The sequence below is a fragment of the Heterodontus francisci genome, chromosome 22 (genome assembly GCF_036365525.1).
Source record: "Heterodontus francisci isolate sHetFra1 chromosome 22, sHetFra1.hap1, whole genome shotgun sequence".
Taxonomy (NCBI): Eukaryota; Metazoa; Chordata; class Chondrichthyes; order Heterodontiformes; family Heterodontidae; genus Heterodontus; species Heterodontus francisci.
In genome coordinates this window covers 35454407-35473729 of record NC_090392.1, presented here as the reverse complement: position 1 = coordinate 35473729, position 19323 = coordinate 35454407, and the positions used below count along the sequence as shown (strand labels likewise).

The 19323-nt window shown below is 44.1% G+C and overlaps 6 non-coding genes across 6 annotated transcripts; all 6 read left to right on the top strand.

Moving 5' to 3' along the window:
- The first annotated feature begins 1410 nt into the window (after nucleotides 1-1410).
- On the top strand, nucleotides 1411-1483 carry trnav-aac (transfer RNA valine (anticodon AAC)). Its single transcript has one exon. It is a non-coding gene; the product is annotated as a tRNA-Val (tRNA).
- Nucleotides 1484-4889: 3406 nt separating this feature from the next.
- Nucleotides 4890-4962, top strand: trnav-aac (transfer RNA valine (anticodon AAC)). Its single transcript has one exon. It is a non-coding gene; the product is annotated as a tRNA-Val (tRNA).
- A 3403-nt stretch (nucleotides 4963-8365) lies between these two features.
- Nucleotides 8366-8438, top strand: trnav-aac (transfer RNA valine (anticodon AAC)). Its single transcript has one exon. It is a non-coding gene; the product is annotated as a tRNA-Val (tRNA).
- Nucleotides 8439-11845: 3407 nt separating this feature from the next.
- trnav-aac (transfer RNA valine (anticodon AAC)) lies at nucleotides 11846-11918 on the top strand. The gene has a single exon. It is a non-coding gene; the product is annotated as a tRNA-Val (tRNA).
- Nucleotides 11919-15324: 3406 nt separating this feature from the next.
- trnav-aac (transfer RNA valine (anticodon AAC)) lies at nucleotides 15325-15397 on the top strand. Its single transcript has one exon. It is a non-coding gene; the product is annotated as a tRNA-Val (tRNA).
- Nucleotides 15398-18803: 3406 nt separating this feature from the next.
- Nucleotides 18804-18876, top strand: trnav-aac (transfer RNA valine (anticodon AAC)). Its single transcript has one exon. It is a non-coding gene; the product is annotated as a tRNA-Val (tRNA).
- Nucleotides 18877-19323: the final 447 nt, after the last annotated feature.

The following is a 19323-nucleotide window of genomic DNA, read 5'->3' as shown; positions in this document are numbered from 1 at the left end:
CACTGGAACACTGAGGCAATCCCAGGATAGAGATGTGAGCATGAGAGCAGTGGGCAGTCTTGAAATGGCAAGCAACCGGAAGCTCAGGGTCCTGCTTGCGGACTGAGCCGACGTATTCCGCAAAGCGGTCACCCAGTCTGCGTTTGGTCTCCCCAATAAACATGAATATACATGAATTGGATTTCGGCGCCAGTATGTTGCAAAACAAGAAGAAAGAAAAGCACAAATGCCATTAACTCTGACTTTGCAAATGATTCACTGAAAAATTCTTTCATTTGCTGGAAAAGATGACTATTGTGCATCTGAAAATGGGCACCATGGAATTGTGTTGCATACTGACCTGTTTTCCTATATTTGCCTGTCATCTATGCAATTCAATTTGTGTTGGATATTGCTGAGAATCTCATTTCAAGATGAGGGCACAGATATTATTATAATCCTACTGAAAGCATAAACCTGGAACAAATACTGTGTTACATGGATTGCAACGTTTCGAGGGCTGTGCAGCTAAGGTGAGGAAGCACAGGAATGATGTGTTTGATGATTGCGTGGAATGCATTGCAAACTTGGGTTACGTTGCTTGATTTCATTCTACACCTTGAAATTCAGAAACAAGTGAGGCACCAGGTGGAAACCAACAGCTGTCTCTGTGGAAGAGGGGACATGGCTTCCTAATCTAACCATTTGAACTCTGCAAACATTCTGCTGGATCTGAACTGCCCTGTATACCAAGGCCAATTTGTATACTATATAGATTGGCATGCCCAGACTATGCAGAGGACTCCAGGTGGGGTCCAACCAGGACATTATATAGCTGCAGTGAAGCTTCGCCCCCATTATATAACTGCCTCTGTTACGCATTCTACTGCGAGGGTAATCACATTGTATGCAGCAACTCAGCAAAATAAGGACTCATTTGATCAAAATAAAGAGTTTAAAAACACAAATATGTGTCAGTGCAATCAGTAAATAATGAGAAATGAAATCCAGAAGTTGGCAAGAATCCCAAGTGGATGTCTTGGTGTGGTTGGGGAAGGGAATCTTTGTCAATGATGGCACACTGTGCATTAACACTGCAGCAGCTGCTGCACCTCTTACAAACTTAGTTTCTTAAGGGAGAGTTTTAAAAAAAGGGAATTGGATAATTGCATGAAAGGAGAGGCAAAGAAAAGCAGAGCTAAGGAAGTGGGCCCAAGTGGCAAGTCTTTGAAAAAACTGGCAATGGTACGATGGCCTGAATGGACTGGCGATGTGTTGTGCACTGCTGATCGTCCATGGCTGGGTCAATACCTCTGCAGCCTTGCGAAATGTCACAGTGGAATTGCATTTCAATGAAACAAGCACCACAAATCGATTAAGACTGTATAGTTTAACAATACTTGCAGCTTCCTCAGGGCTGTAACGTGCTGAGTTTCTGTAGTGTAGTGGTGATCACGTTTGCCTAACACGCAAAAGGTCCCCAGTTCGAAACTGGGCAGAAACATTTTCAAAACGAACCCAAACTTCTTCGCAAGAAATATGCAATCATTGACATTCCCCATGAACACAACACAATTTCTCAAAGCCCTCTTTCTCTTGCACATTGTGTGCACAATGCCTTGCACTCGCTCCTCTTTCTAGTCCTGATGCTGCAGAAAGTTCCGCAAAACCGAGCAGTGACACTTTATTTGGCTCAGATGAGAATAGAAACCTGCAACACGAGCTTGCTAAGTAACAGCGAATCTTAGTCTCATTTCAGACGAGGCAAAAGCACATCAGCAATTCACTTTCACCAGCTCCACAGTCGTTGAGACAGGGGCACGCTGCAATATTTTGACCCGCACTGTCCAATTACTCGCTGTCAGCAGCAAGTGGCGTCTGCTGCCTCAATCAACAGGTTACTGGCCATCTCGGGGAGGTAAAATAGCACAACCCGGGCCAAATCTCCCCATCAACCAAGCACCGGCTCAGCAAAACGTAGGCACATGATATCCGGGTCACTGAACCTCCGAGCAGCTCTTACAGAACACCCAAGTGACTGAAACTTTCTTTGAGTTGCAATGATGAATCTCCGGTGGAAACAAGTTGGGGGAAATTGCTCCTCCTGAACATTTCTTCTTGGGTAAAAGGGGCAAAAATCCTTTTCAATTTAACCACTGCTGCAGCAGATTCTTGGTGTCTTAAGCACCTTGATAACCCAGCTCTTAACATGCAGCCGCAATTATGACAAGGGGTGAAGGTTCATGACACGCAGAGGGGAAAAAGTTATTTAAGTTATGACAGTCGCTCACAGATTTATTAGCGTTTTGTTCAGTCAGTAACAGAGACATACCTGGATTTATTGATGCAGATTAGCATAACTATTCAGCGTCACGCAGAGCCGCTAGGAGTACTTTGCCTCCCTTAAAGACGGACACGGCTGATTCTGTAACTGAAGCTAAGGAAACAGGCAGACCTGCCAAATTATTATTTTATTTTGTTCTTCATTCGGCAAGTAACAGGAACACTAACAAGGTGGCGTTGAAAATGAGATGCACTGCGGCTCCGCTCAATATCAAAGCGCTCCTTCATATTGAACCGAGGAAGAATATACATGAATTAAAGCAAAATACTGTGGATGCTGGAAATCTGAAATAAAAACAAGAAATTCTGGAAATACTCAGCACGACTGGCAGCATCTGTGGAGACAGAAGCAGAGTTAACATTTCGGCTCAGTGACCCTTCTTCAGAACTGGCAAATATTAGAAATGTCAAAGGTTAGAAGCAAGTAAAGCGGGGGTGGAGCAAGAGATAACAAAGGAGAAGGTGTAGATTGGACAAGGCCACAGAATAGCTGACCAGAAGGTCATGGAGCAAAGGCAAACAATATGTTAATGGTGTGTTGAAAGACAAAGCATTAGTACAGAGAGGACTGTTAATGGACAGAAAATTGAACAGCAGCAAGTACAAACAGGAAAAAAAACAGTGGGTAAGCAAACTGAACAAACTAAGATGAAATAAAATAAACATACAAAAAAATGTAAAAAATGTAAAAATGAAAAATAACAAAAAATGAAAGTAAAATGGGGGCCCCGTCATGCTCTGGAATTATCGAACTCAATATTCAGTCCGGCACGCTCTCGTGTGCAGTGGTTCACACCGCAGCCTCACAGCTCCAGCGACCCGCTTTCAATTCTGGGCACTGCCTGCGTGGTGTTTGCAAGTTCTCCCTGTGTCTGCGTGGGATTCCTCTGGGTGCTCCGGTTTCCTCCCACATGCCAAAGACTGGCTGCTTGATAGGTTAATTGGCCATTATAAATTGCCCCTCGTATAGGGAGGTGTTAGGGAAATATAGGGAAGGTGGGGATGTGGTAGGAATATGGAATTCGTGTCGGATTAGTATAAATGGGTGGTCGATGGTCAGCACAGACTCGGTGGGCCGAAGGGCCTGTTTCACTGCTGTATCACCAAACTAAACTAATCGGTCAACGGGATGCTGTTTTTCGAGCTTGTGTTGATGTTCACTGGAACACTGAGGCAATCCCAGGATAGAGATGTGAGCATGAGAGCAGTGGGCAGTCTTGAAATGGCAAGCAACCGGAAGCTCAGGGTCCTGCTTGCGGACTGAGCCGACGTATTCCGCAAAGCGGTCACCCAGTCTGCGTTTGGTCTCCCCAATAAACATGAATATACATGAATTGGATTTCGGCGCCAGTATGTTGCAAAACAAGAAGAAAGAAAAGCACAAATGCCATTAACTCTGACTTTGCAAATGATTCACTGAAAAATTCTTTCATTTGCTGGAAAAGATGACTATTGTGCATCTGAAAATGGGCACCATGGAATTGTGTTGCATACTGACCTGTTTTCCTATATTTGCCTGTCATCTATGCAATTCAATTTGTGTTGGATATTGCTGAGAATCTCATTTCAAGATGAGGGCACAGATATTATTATAATCCTACTGAAAGCATAAACCTGGAACAAATACTGTGTTACATGGATTGCAACGTTTCGAGGGCTGTGCAGCTAAGGTGAGGAAGACAGGAATGATGTGTTTGATGATTGCGTGGAATGCATTGCAAACTTGGGTTACGTTGCTTGATTTCATTCTACACCTTGAAATTCAGAAACAAGTGAGGCACCAGGTGGAAACCAACAGCTGTCTCTGTGGAAGAGGGGACATGGCTTCCTAATCTAACCATTTGAACTCTGCAAACATTCTGCTGGATCTGAACTGCCCTGTATACCAAGGCCAATTTGTATACTATATAGATTGGCATGCCCAGACTATGCAGAGGACTCCAGGTGGGGTCCAACCAGGACATTATATAGCTGCAGTGAAGCTTCGCCCCCATTATATAACTGCCTCTGTTACGCATTCTACTGCGAGGGTAATCACATTGTATGTAGCAACTCAGCAAAATAAGGACTCATTTGATCAAAATAAAGAGTTTAAAAACACAAATATGTGTCAGTGCAATCAGTAAATAATGAGAAATGAAATCCAGAAGTTGGCAAGAATCCCAAGTGGATGTCTTGGTGTGGTTGGGGAAGGGAATCTTTGTCAATGATGGCACACTGTGCATTAACACTGCAGCAGCTGCTGCACCTCTTACAAACTTAGTTTCTTAAGGGAGAGTTTTAAAAAAAGGGAATTGGATAATTGCATGAAAGGAGAGGCAAAGAAAAGCAGAGCTAAGGAAGTGGGCCCAAGTGGCAAGTCTTTGAAAAAACTGGCAATGGTACGATGGCCTGAATGGACTGGCGATGTGTTGTGCACTGCTGATCGTCCATGGCTGGGTCAATACCTCTGCAGCCTTGCGAAATGTCACAGTGGAATTGCATTTCAATGAAACAAGCACCACAAATCGATTAAGACTGTATAGTTTAACAATACTTGCAGATTCCTCAGCGCTGTAACATGTTGAGTTTCTGTAGTGTAGTGGTGATCACGTTTGCCTAACGCGCAAAAGGTCCCCAGTTCGAAACTGGGCAGAAACATTTTCAAAACGAACCCAAACTTCTTCGCAAGAAATATGCAATCATTGACATTCCCCATGAACACAACACAATTTCTCAAAGCCCTCTTTCTCTTGCACATTGTGTGCACAATGCCTTGCACTCGCTCCTCTTTCTAGTCCTGATGCTGCAGAAAGTTCCGCAAAACCGAGCAGTGACACTTTATTTGGCTCAGATGAGAATAGAAACCTGCAACACGAGCTTGCTAAGTAACAGCAAATCTTAGTCTCATTTCAGACGAGGCAAAAGCACATCAGCAATTCACTTTCACCAGCTCCACAGTCGTTGAGACAGGGGCACGCTGCAATATTTTGACCCGCACTGTCCAATTACTCGCTGTCAGCAGCAAGTGGCGTCTGCTGCCTCAATCAACAGGTTACTGGCCATCTCGGGGAGGTAAAATAGCACAACCCGGGCCAAATCTCCCCATCAACCAAGCACCGGCTCAGCAAAACGTAGGCACATGATATTCGGGTCACTGAACCTCCGAGCAGCTCTCACAGAACACCCAAGTGACTGAAACTTTCTTTGAGTTGCAATGATGATTCTCCGGTGGAAACAAGTTGGGGGAAATTGCTCCTCCTGAACATTTCTTCTTGGGTAAAAGGGGCAAAAATCCTTTTCAATTTAACCACTGCTGCAGCAGATTCTTGGTGTCTTAAGCACCTTGATAACCCAGCTCTTAACATGCAGCCGCAATTATGACAAGGGGTGAAGGTTCATGACACGCAGAGGGGAAAAAGTTATTTAAGTTATGACAGTCGCTCACAGATTTATTAGCGTTTTGTTCAGTCAGTAACAGAGACATACCTGGATTTATTGATGCAAATTAGCATAACTATTCAGCGTCACGCAGAGCCGCGAGGAGTACTTTGCCTCCCTTAAAGACGGACACGGCTGATTCTGTAACTGAAGCTAAGGAAACAGGCAGACCTGCCAAATTATTATTTTATTTTGTTCTTCATTCGGCAAGTAACAGGAACACTAACAAGGTGGCGTTGAAAATGAGATGCACTGCGGCTCCGCTCAATATCAAAGCGCTCCTTCATATTGAACCGAGGAAGAATATACATGAATTAAAGCAAAATACTGTGGATGCTGGAAATCTGAAATAAAAACAAGAAATTCTGGAAATACTCAGCACGACTGGCAGCATCTGTGGAGACAGAAGCAGAGTTAACATTTCGGCTCAGTGACCCTTCTTCAGAACTGGCAAATATTAGAAATGTCAAAGGTTAGAAGCAAGTAAAGCGGGGGTGGAGCAAGAGATAACAAAGGAGGTGTAGATTGGACAAGGCCACAGAATAGCTGACCAGAAGGTCATGGAGCAAAGGCAAACAATATGTTAATGGTGTGTTGAAAGACAAAGCATTAGTACAGAGAGGACTGTTAATGGACTGAAAATTGAACAGCAGCAAGTACAAACAGGAAAAAAAACAGTGGGTAAGCAAACTGAACAAACTAAGATGAAATAAAATAAACATACAAAAAAATGTAAAAAATGTAAAAATGAAAAATAACAAAAAATGAAAGTAAAATGGGGGCCCCGTCATGCTCTGGAATTATTGAACTCAATATTCAGCCCGGCACGCTCTCGTGTGCAGTGGTTCACACCGCAGCCTCACAGCTCCAGCGACCCGCTTTCAATTCTGGGCACTGCCTGCGTGGTGTTTGCAAGTTCTCCCTGTGTCTGCGTGGGATTCCTCTGGGTGCTCCGGTTTCCTCCCACATGCCAAAGACTGGCTGCTTGATAGGTTAATTGGCCATTATAAATTGCTCCTCGTATAGGGAGGTGGTAGGGAAATATTGGGAAGGTGGGGATGTGGTAGGAATATGGAATTCGTGTCGGATTAGTATAAATGGGTGGTCGATGGTCAGCACAGACTCGGTGGGCCGAAGGGCCTGTTTCACTGCTGTATCACCAAACGAAACTAATCGGTCAACGGGATGCTGTTTTTCGAGCTTGTGTTGATGTTCACTGGAACACTGAGGCAATCCCAGGATAGAGATGTGAGCATGAGAGCAGTGGGCAGTCTTGAAATGGCAAGCAACCGGAAGCTCAGGGTCCTGCTTGCGGACTGAGCCGACGTATTCCGCAAAGCGGTCACCCAGTCTGCGTTTGGTCTCCCCAATAAACATGAATATACATGAATTGGATTTAGGCGCCAGTATGTTGCAAAACGAGAAGAAAGAAAAGCACAAATGCCATTAACTCTGACTTTGCAAATGATTCACTGAAAAATTCTTTCATTTGCTGGAAAAGATGACTATTGTGCATCTGAAAATGGGCACCATGGAATTGTGTTGCATACTGACCTGTTTTCCTATATTTGCCTGTCATCTATGCAATTCAATTTGTGTTGGATATTGCTGAGAATCTCATTTCAAGATGAGGGCACAGATATTATTATAATCCTACTGAAAGCATAAACCTGGAACAAATACTGTGTTACATGGATTGCAACGTTTCGAGGGCTGTGCAGCTAAGGTGAGGAAGACAGGAATGATGTGTTTGATGATTGCGTGGAATGCATTGCAAACTTGGGTTACGTTGCTTGATTTCATTCTACACCTTGAAATTCAGAAACAAGTGAGGCACCAGGTGGAAACCAACAGCTGTCTCTGTGGAAGAGGGGACATGGCTTCCTAATCTTACCATTTGAACTCTGCAAACATTCTGCTGGATCTGAACTGCCCTGTATACCAAGGCCAATTTGTATACTATATAGATTGGCATGCCCAGACGATGCAGAGGACTCCAGGTGGGGTCCAACCAGGACATTATATAGCTGCAGTGAAGCTTCGCCCCCATTATATAACTGCCTCTGTTACGCATTCTACTGCGAGGGTAATCACATTGAATGTAGCAACTGAGCAAAATAAGGACTCATTTGATCAAAATAAAGAGTTTAAAAACACAAATATGTGTCAGTGCAATCAGTAAATAATGAGAAATGAAATCCAGAAGTTGGCAAGAATCCCAAGTGGATGTCTTGGTGTGGTTGGGGAAGGGAATCTTTGTCAATGATGGCACACTGTGCATTAACACTGCAGCAGCTGCTGCACCTCTTACAAACTTAGTTTCTTAAGGGAGAGTTTTAAAAAAAGGGAATTGGATAATTGCATGAAAGTAGAGGCAAAGAAAAGCAGAGCTAAGGAAGTGGGCCCAAGTGGCAAGTCTTTGAAAAAACTGGCAATGGTACGATGGCCTGAATGGACTGGCGATGTGTTGTGCACTGCTGATCGTCCATGGCTGGGTCAATACCTCTGCAGCCTTGCGAAATGTCACAGTGGAATTGCATTTCAATGAAACAAGCACCACAAATCGATTAAGACTGTATAGTTTAACAATACTTGCAGCTTCCTCAGCGCTGTAACATGTTGAGTTTCTGTCGTGTAGTGGTGATCACGTTTGCCTAACGCGCAAAAGGTCCCCAGTTCGAAACTAGGCAGAAACATTTTCAAAACGAACCCAAACTTCTTCGCAAGAAATATGCAATCATTGACATTCCCCATGAACACAACACAATTTCTCAAACCCCTCTTTCTCTTGCACATTGTGTGCACAATGCCTTGCACTCGCTCCTCTTTCTAGTCCTGATGCTGCAGAAAGTTCCGCAAAACCGAGCAGTGACACTTTATTTGGCTCAGATGAGAATAGAAACCTGCAACACGAGCTTGCTAAGTAACAGCGAATCTTAGTCTCATTTCAGACGAGGCAAAAGCACATCAGCAATTCACTTTCACCAGCTCCACAGTCGTTGAGACAGGGGCACGCTGCAATATTTTGACCCGCACTGTCCAATTACTCGCTGTCAGCAGCAAGTGGCGTCTGCTGCCTCAATCAACAGGTTACTGGCCATCTCGGGGAGGTAAAATAGCACAACCCGGGCCAAATCTCCCCATCAACCAACCACCGGCTCAGCAAAACGTAGGCACATGATATCCGGGTCACTGAACCTCCGAGCAGCTCTGACAGAACACCCAAGTGACTGAAACTTTCTTTGAGTTGCAATGATGAATCTCCGGTGGAAACAAGTTGGGGGAAATTGCTCCTCCTGAACATTTCTTCTTGGGTAAAAGGGGCAAAAATCCTTTTCAATTTAACCACTGCTGCAGCAGATTCTTGGTGTCTTAAGCACCTTGATAACCCAGCTCTTAACATGCAGCCGCAATTATGACAAGGGGTGAAGGTTCATGACACGCAGAGGGGAAAAAGTTATTTAAGTTATGACAGTCGCTCACAGATTTATTAGCGTTTTGTTCAGTCAGTAACAGAGACATACCTGGATTTATTGATGCAGATTAGCATAACTATTCAGCGTCACGCAGAGCCGCTAGGAGTACTTTGCCTCCCTTAAAGACGGACACGGCTGATTCTGTAACTGAAGCTAAGGAAACAGGCAGACCTGCCAAATTATTATTTTATTTTGTTCTTCATTCGGCAAGTAACAGGAACACTAACAAGGTGGCGTTGAAAATGGGATGCACTGCGGCTCCGCTCAATATCAAAGCGCTCCTTCATATTGAACCGAGGAAGAATATACATGAATTAAAGCAAAATACTGTGGATGCTGGAAATCTGAAATAAAAACAAGAAATTCTGGAAATACTCAGCACGACTGGCAGCATCTGTGGAGACAGAAGCAGAGTTAACATTTCGGCTCAGTGACCCTTCTTCAGAACTGGCAAATATTAGAAATGTCAAAGGTTAGAAGCAAGTAAAGCGGGGGTGGAGCAAGAGATAACAAAGGAGAAGGTGTAGATTGGACAAGGCCACAGAATAGCTGACCAGAAGGTCATGGAGCAAAGGCAAACAATATGTTAATGGTGTGTTGAAAGACAAAGCATTAGTACAGAGAGGACTGTTAATGGACTGAAAATTGAACAGCAGCAAGTACAAACAGGAAAAAAAACAGTGGGTAAGCAAACTGAACAAACTAAGATGAAATAAAATAAACATACAAAAAAATGTAAAAAATGTAAAAATGAAAAATAACAAAAAATGAAAGTAAAATGGGGGCCCCGTCATGCTCTGGAATTATCGAACTCAATATTCAGTCCGGCACGCTCTCGTGTGCAGTGGTTCACACCGCAGCCTCACAGCTCCAGCGACCCGCTTTCAATTCTGGGCACTGCCTGCGTGGTGTTTGCAAGTTCTCCCTGTGTCTGCGTGGGATTCCTCTGGGTGCTCCGGTTTCCTCCCACATGCCAAAGACTGGCTGCTTGATAGGTTAATTGGCCATTATAAATTGCCCCTCGTATAGGGAGGTGTTAGGGAAATATAGGGAAGGTGGGGATGTGGTAGGAATATGGAATTCGTGTCGGATTAGTATAAATGGGTGGTCGATGGTCAGCACAGACTCGGTGGGCCGAAGGGCCTGTTTCACTGCTGTATCACCAAACTAAACTAATCGGTCAACGGGATGCTGTTTTTCGAGCTTGTGTTGATGTTCACTGGAACACTGAGGCAATCCCAGGATAGAGATGTGAGCATGAGAGCAGTGGGCAGTCTTGAAATGGCAAGCAACCGGAAGCTCAGGGTCCTGCTTGCGGACTGAGCCGACGTATTCCGCAAAGCGGTCACCCAGTCTGCGTTTGGTCTCCCCAATAAACATGAATATACATGAATTGGATTTCGGCGCCAGTATGTTGCAAAACAAGAAGAAAGAAAAGCACAAATGCCATTAACTCTGACTTTGCAAATGATTCACTGAAAAATTCTTTCATTTGCTGGAAAAGATGACTATTGTGCATCTGAAAATGGGCACCATGGAATTGTGTTGCATACTGACCTGTTTTCCTATATTTGCCTGTCATCTATGCAATTCAATTTGTGTTGGATATTGCTGAGAATCTCATTTCAAGATGAGGGCACAGATATTATTATAATCCTACTGAAAGCATAAACCTGGAACAAATACTGTGTTACATGGATTGCAACGTTTCGAGGGCTGTGCAGCTAAGGTGAGGAAGCACAGGAATGATGTGTTTGATGATTGCGTGGAATGCATTGCAAACTTGGGTTACGTTGCTTGATTTCATTCTACACCTTGAAATTCAGAAACAAGTGAGGCACCAGGTGGAAACCAACAGCTGTCTCTGTGGAAGAGGGGACATGGCTTCCTAATCTAACCATTTGAACTCTGCAAACATTCTGCTGGATCTGAACTGCCCTGTATACCAAGGCCAATTTGTATACTATATAGATTGGCATGCCCAGACTATGCAGAGGACTCCAGGTGGGGTCCAACCAGGACATTATATAGCTGCAGTGAAGCTTCGCCCCCATTATATAACTGCCTCTGTTACGCATTCTACTGCGAGGGTAATCACATTGTATGCAGCAACTCAGCAAAATAAGGACTCATTTGATCAAAATAAAGAGTTTAAAAACACAAATATGTGTCAGTGCAATCAGTAAATAATGAGAAATGAAATCCAGAAGTTGGCAAGAATCCCAAGTGGATGTCTTGGTGTGGTTGGGGAAGGGAATCTTTGTCAATGATGGCACACTGTGCATTAACACTGCAGCAGCTGCTGCACCTCTTACAAACTTAGTTTCTTAAGGGAGAGTTTTAAAAAAAGGGAATTGGATAATTGCATGAAAGGAGAGGCAAAGAAAAGCAGAGCTAAGGAAGTGGGCCCAAGTGGCAAGTCTTTGAAAAAACTGGCAATGGTACGATGGCCTGAATGGACTGGCGATGTGTTGTGCACTGCTGATCGTCCATGGCTGGGTCAATACCTCTGCAGCCTTGCGAAATGTCACAGTGGAATTGCATTTCAATGAAACAAGCACCACAAATCGATTAAGACTGTATAGTTTAACAATACTTGCAGCTTCCTCAGCGCTGTAACGTGCTGAGTTTCTGTAGTGTAGTGGTGATCACGTTTGCCTAACACGCAAAAGGTCCCCAGTTCGAAACTGGGCAGAAACATTTTCAAAACGAACCCAAACTTCTTCGCAAGAAATATGCAATCATTGACATTCCCCATGAACACAACACAATTTCTCAAAGCCCTCTTTCTCTTGCACATTGTGTGCACAATGCCTTGCACTCGCTCCTCTTTCTAGTCCTGATGCTGCAGAAAGTTCCGCAAAACCGAGCAGTGACACTTTATTTGGCTCAGATGAGAATAGAAACCTGCAACACGAGCTTGCTAAGTAACAGCGAATCTTAGTCTCATTTCAGACGAGGCAAAAGCACATCAGCAATTCACTTTCACCAGCTCCACAGTCGTTGAGACAGGGGCACGCTGCAATATTTTGACCCGCACTGTCCAATTACTCGCTGTGTGCAGCAAGTGGCGTCTGCTGCCTCAATCAACAGGTTACTGGCCATCTCGGGGAGGTAAAATAGCACAACCCGGGCCAAATCTCCCCATCAACCAAGCACCGGCTCAGCAAAACGCAGGCACATGATATCCGGGTCACTGAACCTCCGAGCAGCTCTTACAGAACACCCAAGTGACTGAAACTTTCTTTGAGTTGCAATGATGAATCTCCGGTGGAAACAAGTTGGGGGAAATTGCTCCTCCTGAACATTTCTTCTTGGGTAAAAGGGGCAAAAATCCTTTTCAATTTAACCACTGCTGCAGCAGATTCTTGGTGTCTTAAGCACCTTGATAACCCAGCTCTTAACATGCAGCCGCAATTATGACAAGGGGTGAAGGTTCATGACACGCAGAGGGGAAAAAGTTATTTAAGTTATGACAGTCGCTCACAGATTTATTAGCGTTTTGTTCAGTCAGTAACAGAGACATACCTGGATTTATTGATGCAGATTAGCATAACTATTCAGCGTCACGCAGAGCCGCTAGGAGTACTTTGCCTCCCTTAAAGACGGACACGGCTGATTCTGTAACTGAAGCTAAGGAAACAGGCAGACCTGCCAAATTATTATTTTATTTTGTTCTTCATTCGGCAAGTAACAGGAACACTAACAAGGTGGCGTTGAAAATGAGATGCACTGCGGCTCCGCTCAATATCAAAGCGCTCCTTCATATTGAACCGAGGAAGAATATACATGAATTAAAGCAAAATACTGTGGATGCTGGAAATCTGAAATAAAAACAAGAAATTCTGGAAATACTCAGCACGACTGGCAGCATCTGTGGAGACAGAAGCAGAGTTAACATTTCGGCTCAGTGACCCTTCTTCAGAACTGGCAAATATTAGAAATGTCAAAGGTTAGAAGCAAGTAAAGCGGGGGTGGAGCAAGAGATAACAAAGGAGAAGGTGTAGATTGGACAAGGCCACAGAATAGCTGACCAGAAGGTCATGGAGCAAAGGCAAACAATATGTTAATGGTGTGTTGAAAGACAAAGCATTAGTACAGAGAGGACTGTTAATGGACTGAAAATTGAACAGCAGCAAGTACAAACAGGAAAAAAAACAGTGGGTAAGCAAACTGAACAAACTAAGATGAAATAAAATAAACATACAAAAAAATGTAAAAAATGTAAAAATGAAAAATAACAAAAAATGAAAGTAAAATGGGGGCCCCGTCATGCTCTGGAATTATCGAACTCAATATTCAGTCCGGCACGCTCTCGTGTGCAGTGGTTCACACCGCAGCCTCACAGCTCCAGCGACCCGCTTTCAATTCTGGGCACTGCCTGCGTGGTGTTTGCAAGTTCTCCCTGTGTCTGCGTGGGATTCCTCTGGGTGCTCCGGTTTCCTCCCACATGCCAAAGACTGGCTGCTTGATAGGTTAATTGGCCATTATAAATTGCCCCTCGTATAGGGAGGTGTTAGGGAAATATAGGGAAGGTGGGGATGTGGTAGGAATATGGAATTCGTGTCGGATTAGTATAAATGGGTGGTCGATGGTCAGCACAGACTCGGTGGGCCGAAGGGCCTGTTTCACTGCTGTATCACCAAACTAAACTAATCGGTCAACGGGATGCTGTTTTTCGAGCTTGTGTTGATGTTCACTGGAACACTGAGGCAATCCCAGGATAGAGATGTGAGCATGAGAGCAGTGGGCAGTCTTGAAATGGCAAGCAACCGGAAGCTCAGGGTCCTGCTTGCGGACTGAGCCGACGTATTCCGCAAAGCGGTCACCCAGTCTGCGTTTGGTCTCCCCAATAAACATGAATATACATGAATTGGATTTCGGCGCCAGTATGTTGCAAAACAAGAAGAAAGAAAAGCACAAATGCCATTAACTCTGACTTTGCAAATGATTCACTGAAAAATTCTTTCATTTGCTGGAAAAGATGACTATTGTGCATCTGAAAATGGGCACCATGGAATTGTGTTGCATACTGACCTGTTTTCCTATATTTGCCTGTCATCTATGCAATTCAATTTGTGTTGGATATTGCTGAGAATCTCATTTCAAGATGAGGGCACAGATATTATTATAATCCTACTGAAAGCATAAACCTGGAACAAATACTGTGTTACATGGATTGCAACGTTTCGAGGGCTGTGCAGCTAAGGTGAGGAAGACAGGAATGATGTGTTTGATGATTGCGTGGAATGCATTGCAAACTTGGGTTACGTTGCTTGATTTCATTCTACACCTTGAAATTCAGAAACAAGTGAGGCACCAGGTGGAAACCAACAGCTGTCTCTGTGGAAGAGGGGACATGGCTTCCTAATCTAACCATTTGAACTCTGCAAACATTCTGCTGGATCTGAACTGCCCTGTATACCAAGGCCAATTTGTATACTATATAGATTGGCATGCCCAGACTATGCAGAGGACTCCAGGTGGGGTCCAACCAGGACATTATATAGCTGCAGTGAAGCTTCGCCCCCATTATATAACTGCCTCTGTTACGCATTCTACTGCGAGGGTAATCACATTGTATGTAGCAACTCAGCAAAATAAGGACTCATTTGATCAAAATAAAGAGTTTAAAAACACAAATATGTGTCAGTGCAATCAGTAAATAATGAGAAATGAAATCCAGAAGTTGGCAAGAATCCCAAGTGGATGTCTTGGTGTGGTTGGGGAAGGGAATCTTTGTCAATGATGGCACACTGTGCATTAACACTGCAGCAGCTGCTGCACCTCTTACAAACTTAGTTTCTTAAGGGAGAGTTTTTAAAAAAGGGAATTGGATAATTGCATGAAAGTAGAGGCAAAGAAAAGCAGAGCTAAGGAAGTGGGCCCAAGTGGCAAGTCTTTGAAAAAACTGGCAATGGTACGATGGCCTGAATGGACTGGCGATGTGTTGTGCACTGCTGATCGTCCATGGCTGGGTCAATACCTCTGCAGCCTTGCGAAATGTCACAGTGGAATTGCATTTCAATGAAACAAGCACCACAAATCGATTAAGACTGTATAGTTTAACAATACTTGCAGATTCCTCAGCGCTGTAACATGTTGAGTTTCTGTAGTGTAGTGGTGATCACGTTTGCCTAACGCGCAAAAGGTCCCCAGTTCGAAACTGGGCAGAAACATTTTCAAAACGAACCCAAACTTCTTCGCAAGAAATATGCAATCATTGACATTCCCCATGAACACAACACAATTTCTCAAAGCCCTCTTTCTCTTGCACATTGTGTGCACAATGCCTTGCACTCGCTCCTCTTTCTAGTCCTGATGCTGCAGAAAGTTCCGCAAAACCGAGCAGTGACACTTTATTTGGCTCAGATGAGAATAGAAACCTGCAACACGAGCTTGCTAAGTAACAGCGAATCTTAGTCTCATTTCAGACGAGGCAAAAGCACATCAGCAATTCACTTTCACCAGCTCCACAGTCGTTGAGACAGGGGCACGCTGCAATATTTTGACCCGCACTGTCCAATTACTCGCTGTCAGCAGCAAGTGGCGTCTGCTGCCTCAATCAACAGGTTACTGGCCATCTCGGGGAGGTAAAATAGCACAACCCGGGCCAAATCTCCCCATCAACCAAGCACCGGCTCAGCAAAACGTAGGCACATGATATCCGGGTCACTGAACCTCCGAGCAGCTCTGACAGAACACCCAAGTGACTGAAACTTTCTTTGAGTTGCAATGATGAATCTCCGGTGGAAACAAGTTGGGGGAAATTGCTCCTCCTGAACATTTCTTCTTGGGTAAAAGGGGCAAAAATCCTTTTCAATTTAACCACTGCTGCAGCAGATTCTTGGTGTCTTAAGCACCTTGATAACCCAGCTCTTAACATGCAGCCGCAATTATGACAAGGGGTGAAGGTTCATGACACGCAGAGGGGAAAACGTTATTTAAGTTATGACAGTCGCTCACAGATTTATTAGCGTTTTGTTCAGTCAGTAACAGAGACATACCTGGATTTATTGATGCAGATTAACATAACTATTCAGCGTCACGCAGAGCCGCTAGGAGTACGTTGCCTCCCTTAAAGACGGACACGGCTGATTCTGTAACTGAAGCTAAGGAAACAGGCAGACCTGCCAAATTATTATTTTATTTTGTTCTTCATTCGGCAAGTAACAGGAACACTAACAAGGTGGCGTTGAAAATGAGATGCACTGCGGCTCCGCTCAATATCAAAGTGCTCCTTCATATTGAACCGAGGAAGAATATACATGAATTAAAGCAAAATACTGTGGATGCTGGAAATCTGAAATAAAAACAAGAAATTCTGGAAATTTTCAGCACGACTGGCAGCATCTGTGGAGACCGAAGCAGAGTTAACATTTCGGCTCAGTGACCCTTCTTCAGAACTGGCAAATATTAGAAATGTCAAAGGTTAGAAGCAAGTAAAGCGGGGGTGGAGCAAGAGATAACAAAGGAGAAGGTGTAGATTGGACAAGGCCACAGAATAGCTGACCAGAAGGTCATGGAGCAAAGGCAAACAATATGTTAATGGTGTGTTGAAAGACAAAGCATTAGTACAGGGAGGACGGTTAATGGACTGAAAATTGAACAGCAGCAAGTACAAACAGGAAAAAAAACAGTGGGTAAGCAAACTGAACAAACTAAGATGAAATAAAATAAACATACAAAAAAATGTAAAAAATGTAAAAATTAAAAATAACAAAAAATGAAAGTAAAATGGGGGCCCCGTCATGCTCTGGAATTATTGAACTCAACATTCAGCCCGGCACGCTCTCGTGTGCAGTGGTTCACACCGCAGCCTCACAGCTCCAGCGACCCGCTTTCAATTCTGGGCACTGCCTGCGTGGTGTTTGCAAGTTCTCCCTGTGTCTGCGTGGGATTCCTCTGGGTGCTCCGGTTTCCTCCCACATGCCAAAGACTGGCTGCTTGATAGGTTAATTGGCCATTATAAATTGCCCCTCGTACAGGGAGGTGGTAGGGAAATATAGGGAAGGTGGGGATGTGGTAGGAATATGGAATTCGTGTCGGATTAGTATAAATGGGTGGTCGATGGTCAGCACAGACTCGGTGGGCCGAAGGGCCTGTTTCACTGCTGCATCACCAAACTAAACTAATCGGTCAACGGGATGCTGTTTTTCGAGCTTGTGTTGATGTTCACTGGAACACTGAGGCAATCCCAGGATAGAGATGTGAGCATGAGAGCAGTGGGCAGTCTTGAAATGGCAAGCAACCGGAAGCTCAGGGTCCTGCTTGCGGACTGAGCCGACGTATTCCGCAAAGCGGTCACCCAGTCTGCGTTTGGTCTCCCCAATAAACATGAATATACATGAATTGGATTTAGGCGCCAGTATGTTGCAAAACAAGAAGAAAGAAAAGCACAAATGCCATTAACTCTGACTTTGCAAATGATTCACTGAAAAATTCTTTCATTTGCTGGAAAAGATGACTATTGTGCATCTGAAAATGGGCACCATGGAATTGTGTTGCATACTGACCTGTTTTCCTATATTTGCCTGTCATCTATGCAATTCAATTTGTGTTGGATATTGCTGAGAATCTCATTTCAAGATGAGGGCACAGATATTATTATAATCCTACTGAAAGCCTAAACCTGGAACAAATACTGTGTTACATGGATTGCAACGTTTCGAGGGTTGTGCAGCTAAGGTGAGGAAGACAGGAATGATGTGTTTGACGATTGCGTGGAATGCATTGCAAACTTGGGTTACGTTGCTTGATTTCATTCTACACCTTGAAATTCAGAAACAAGTGAGGCACCAGGTGGAAACCAACAGCTGTCTCTGTGGAAGAGGGGACATGGCTTCCTAATCTAACCATTTGAACTCTGCAAACATTCTGCTGGATCTGAACTGCCCTGTATACCAAGGCCAATTTGTATACTATATAAATTGGCATGCCCAGACTATGCAGAGGACTCCAGGTGGGGTCCAACCAGGACATTATATAGCTGCAGTGAAGCTTCGCCCCCATTATATAACTGCCTCTGTTACGCATTCTACTGCGAGGGTAATCACATTGTTTGTAGCATCTCAGCAAAATAAGGACTCATTTGATCAAACTAAAGAGTTTAAAAACACAAATATGTGTCAGTGCAATCAGTAAATAATGAGAAATGAAATCCAGAAGTTGGCAAGAATCCCAAGTGGATGTCTTGGTGTGGTTGGGGAAGGGAATCTTTGTCAATGATGGCACACTGTGCATTAACACTGCAGCAGCTGCTGCACCTCTTACAAACTTAGTTTCTTAAGGGAGAGTTTTAAAAAAAGGGAATTGGATAATTGCATGAAAGTAGAGGCAAAGAAAAGCAGAGCTAAGGAAGTGGGCCCAAGTGGCAAGTCTTTGAAAAAACTGGCAATGGTACGATGGCCTGAATGGACTGGCGATGTGTTGTGCACTGCTGATCGTCCATGGCTGGGTCAATACCTCTGCAGCCTTGCGAAATGTCACAGTGGAATTGCATTTCAATGAAACAAGCACCACAAATCGATTAAGACTGTATAGTTTAACAATACTTGCAGATTCCTCAGCGCTGTAACATGTTGAGTTTCTGTCGTGTAGTGGTGATCACGTTTGCCTAACGCGCAAAAGGTCCCCATTTCGAAACTGGGCAGAAACATTTTCAAAACGAACCCAAACTTCTTCGCAAGAAATATGCAATCATTGACATTCCCCATGAACACAACACAATTTCTCAAAGCCCTCTTTCTCTTGCACATTGTGTGCACAATGCCTTGCACTCGCTCCTCTTTCTAGTCCTGATGCTGCAGAAAGTTCCGCAAAACCGAGCAGTGACACTTTATTTGGCTCAGATGAGAATAGAAACCTGCAACACGAGCTTGCTAAGTAACAGCGAATCTTAGTCTCATTTCAGACGAGGCAAAAGCACATCAGCAATTCACTTTCACCAGCTCCACAGTCGTTGAGACAGGGGCACGCTGCAATATTTTGACCCGCACTGTCCAATTACTCGCTGTCAGCAGCAAGTGGCGTCTGCTGCCTCAATCAACAGGTTACTGGCCATCTCGGGGAGGTAAAATAGCACAACCCGGGCCAAATCTCCCCA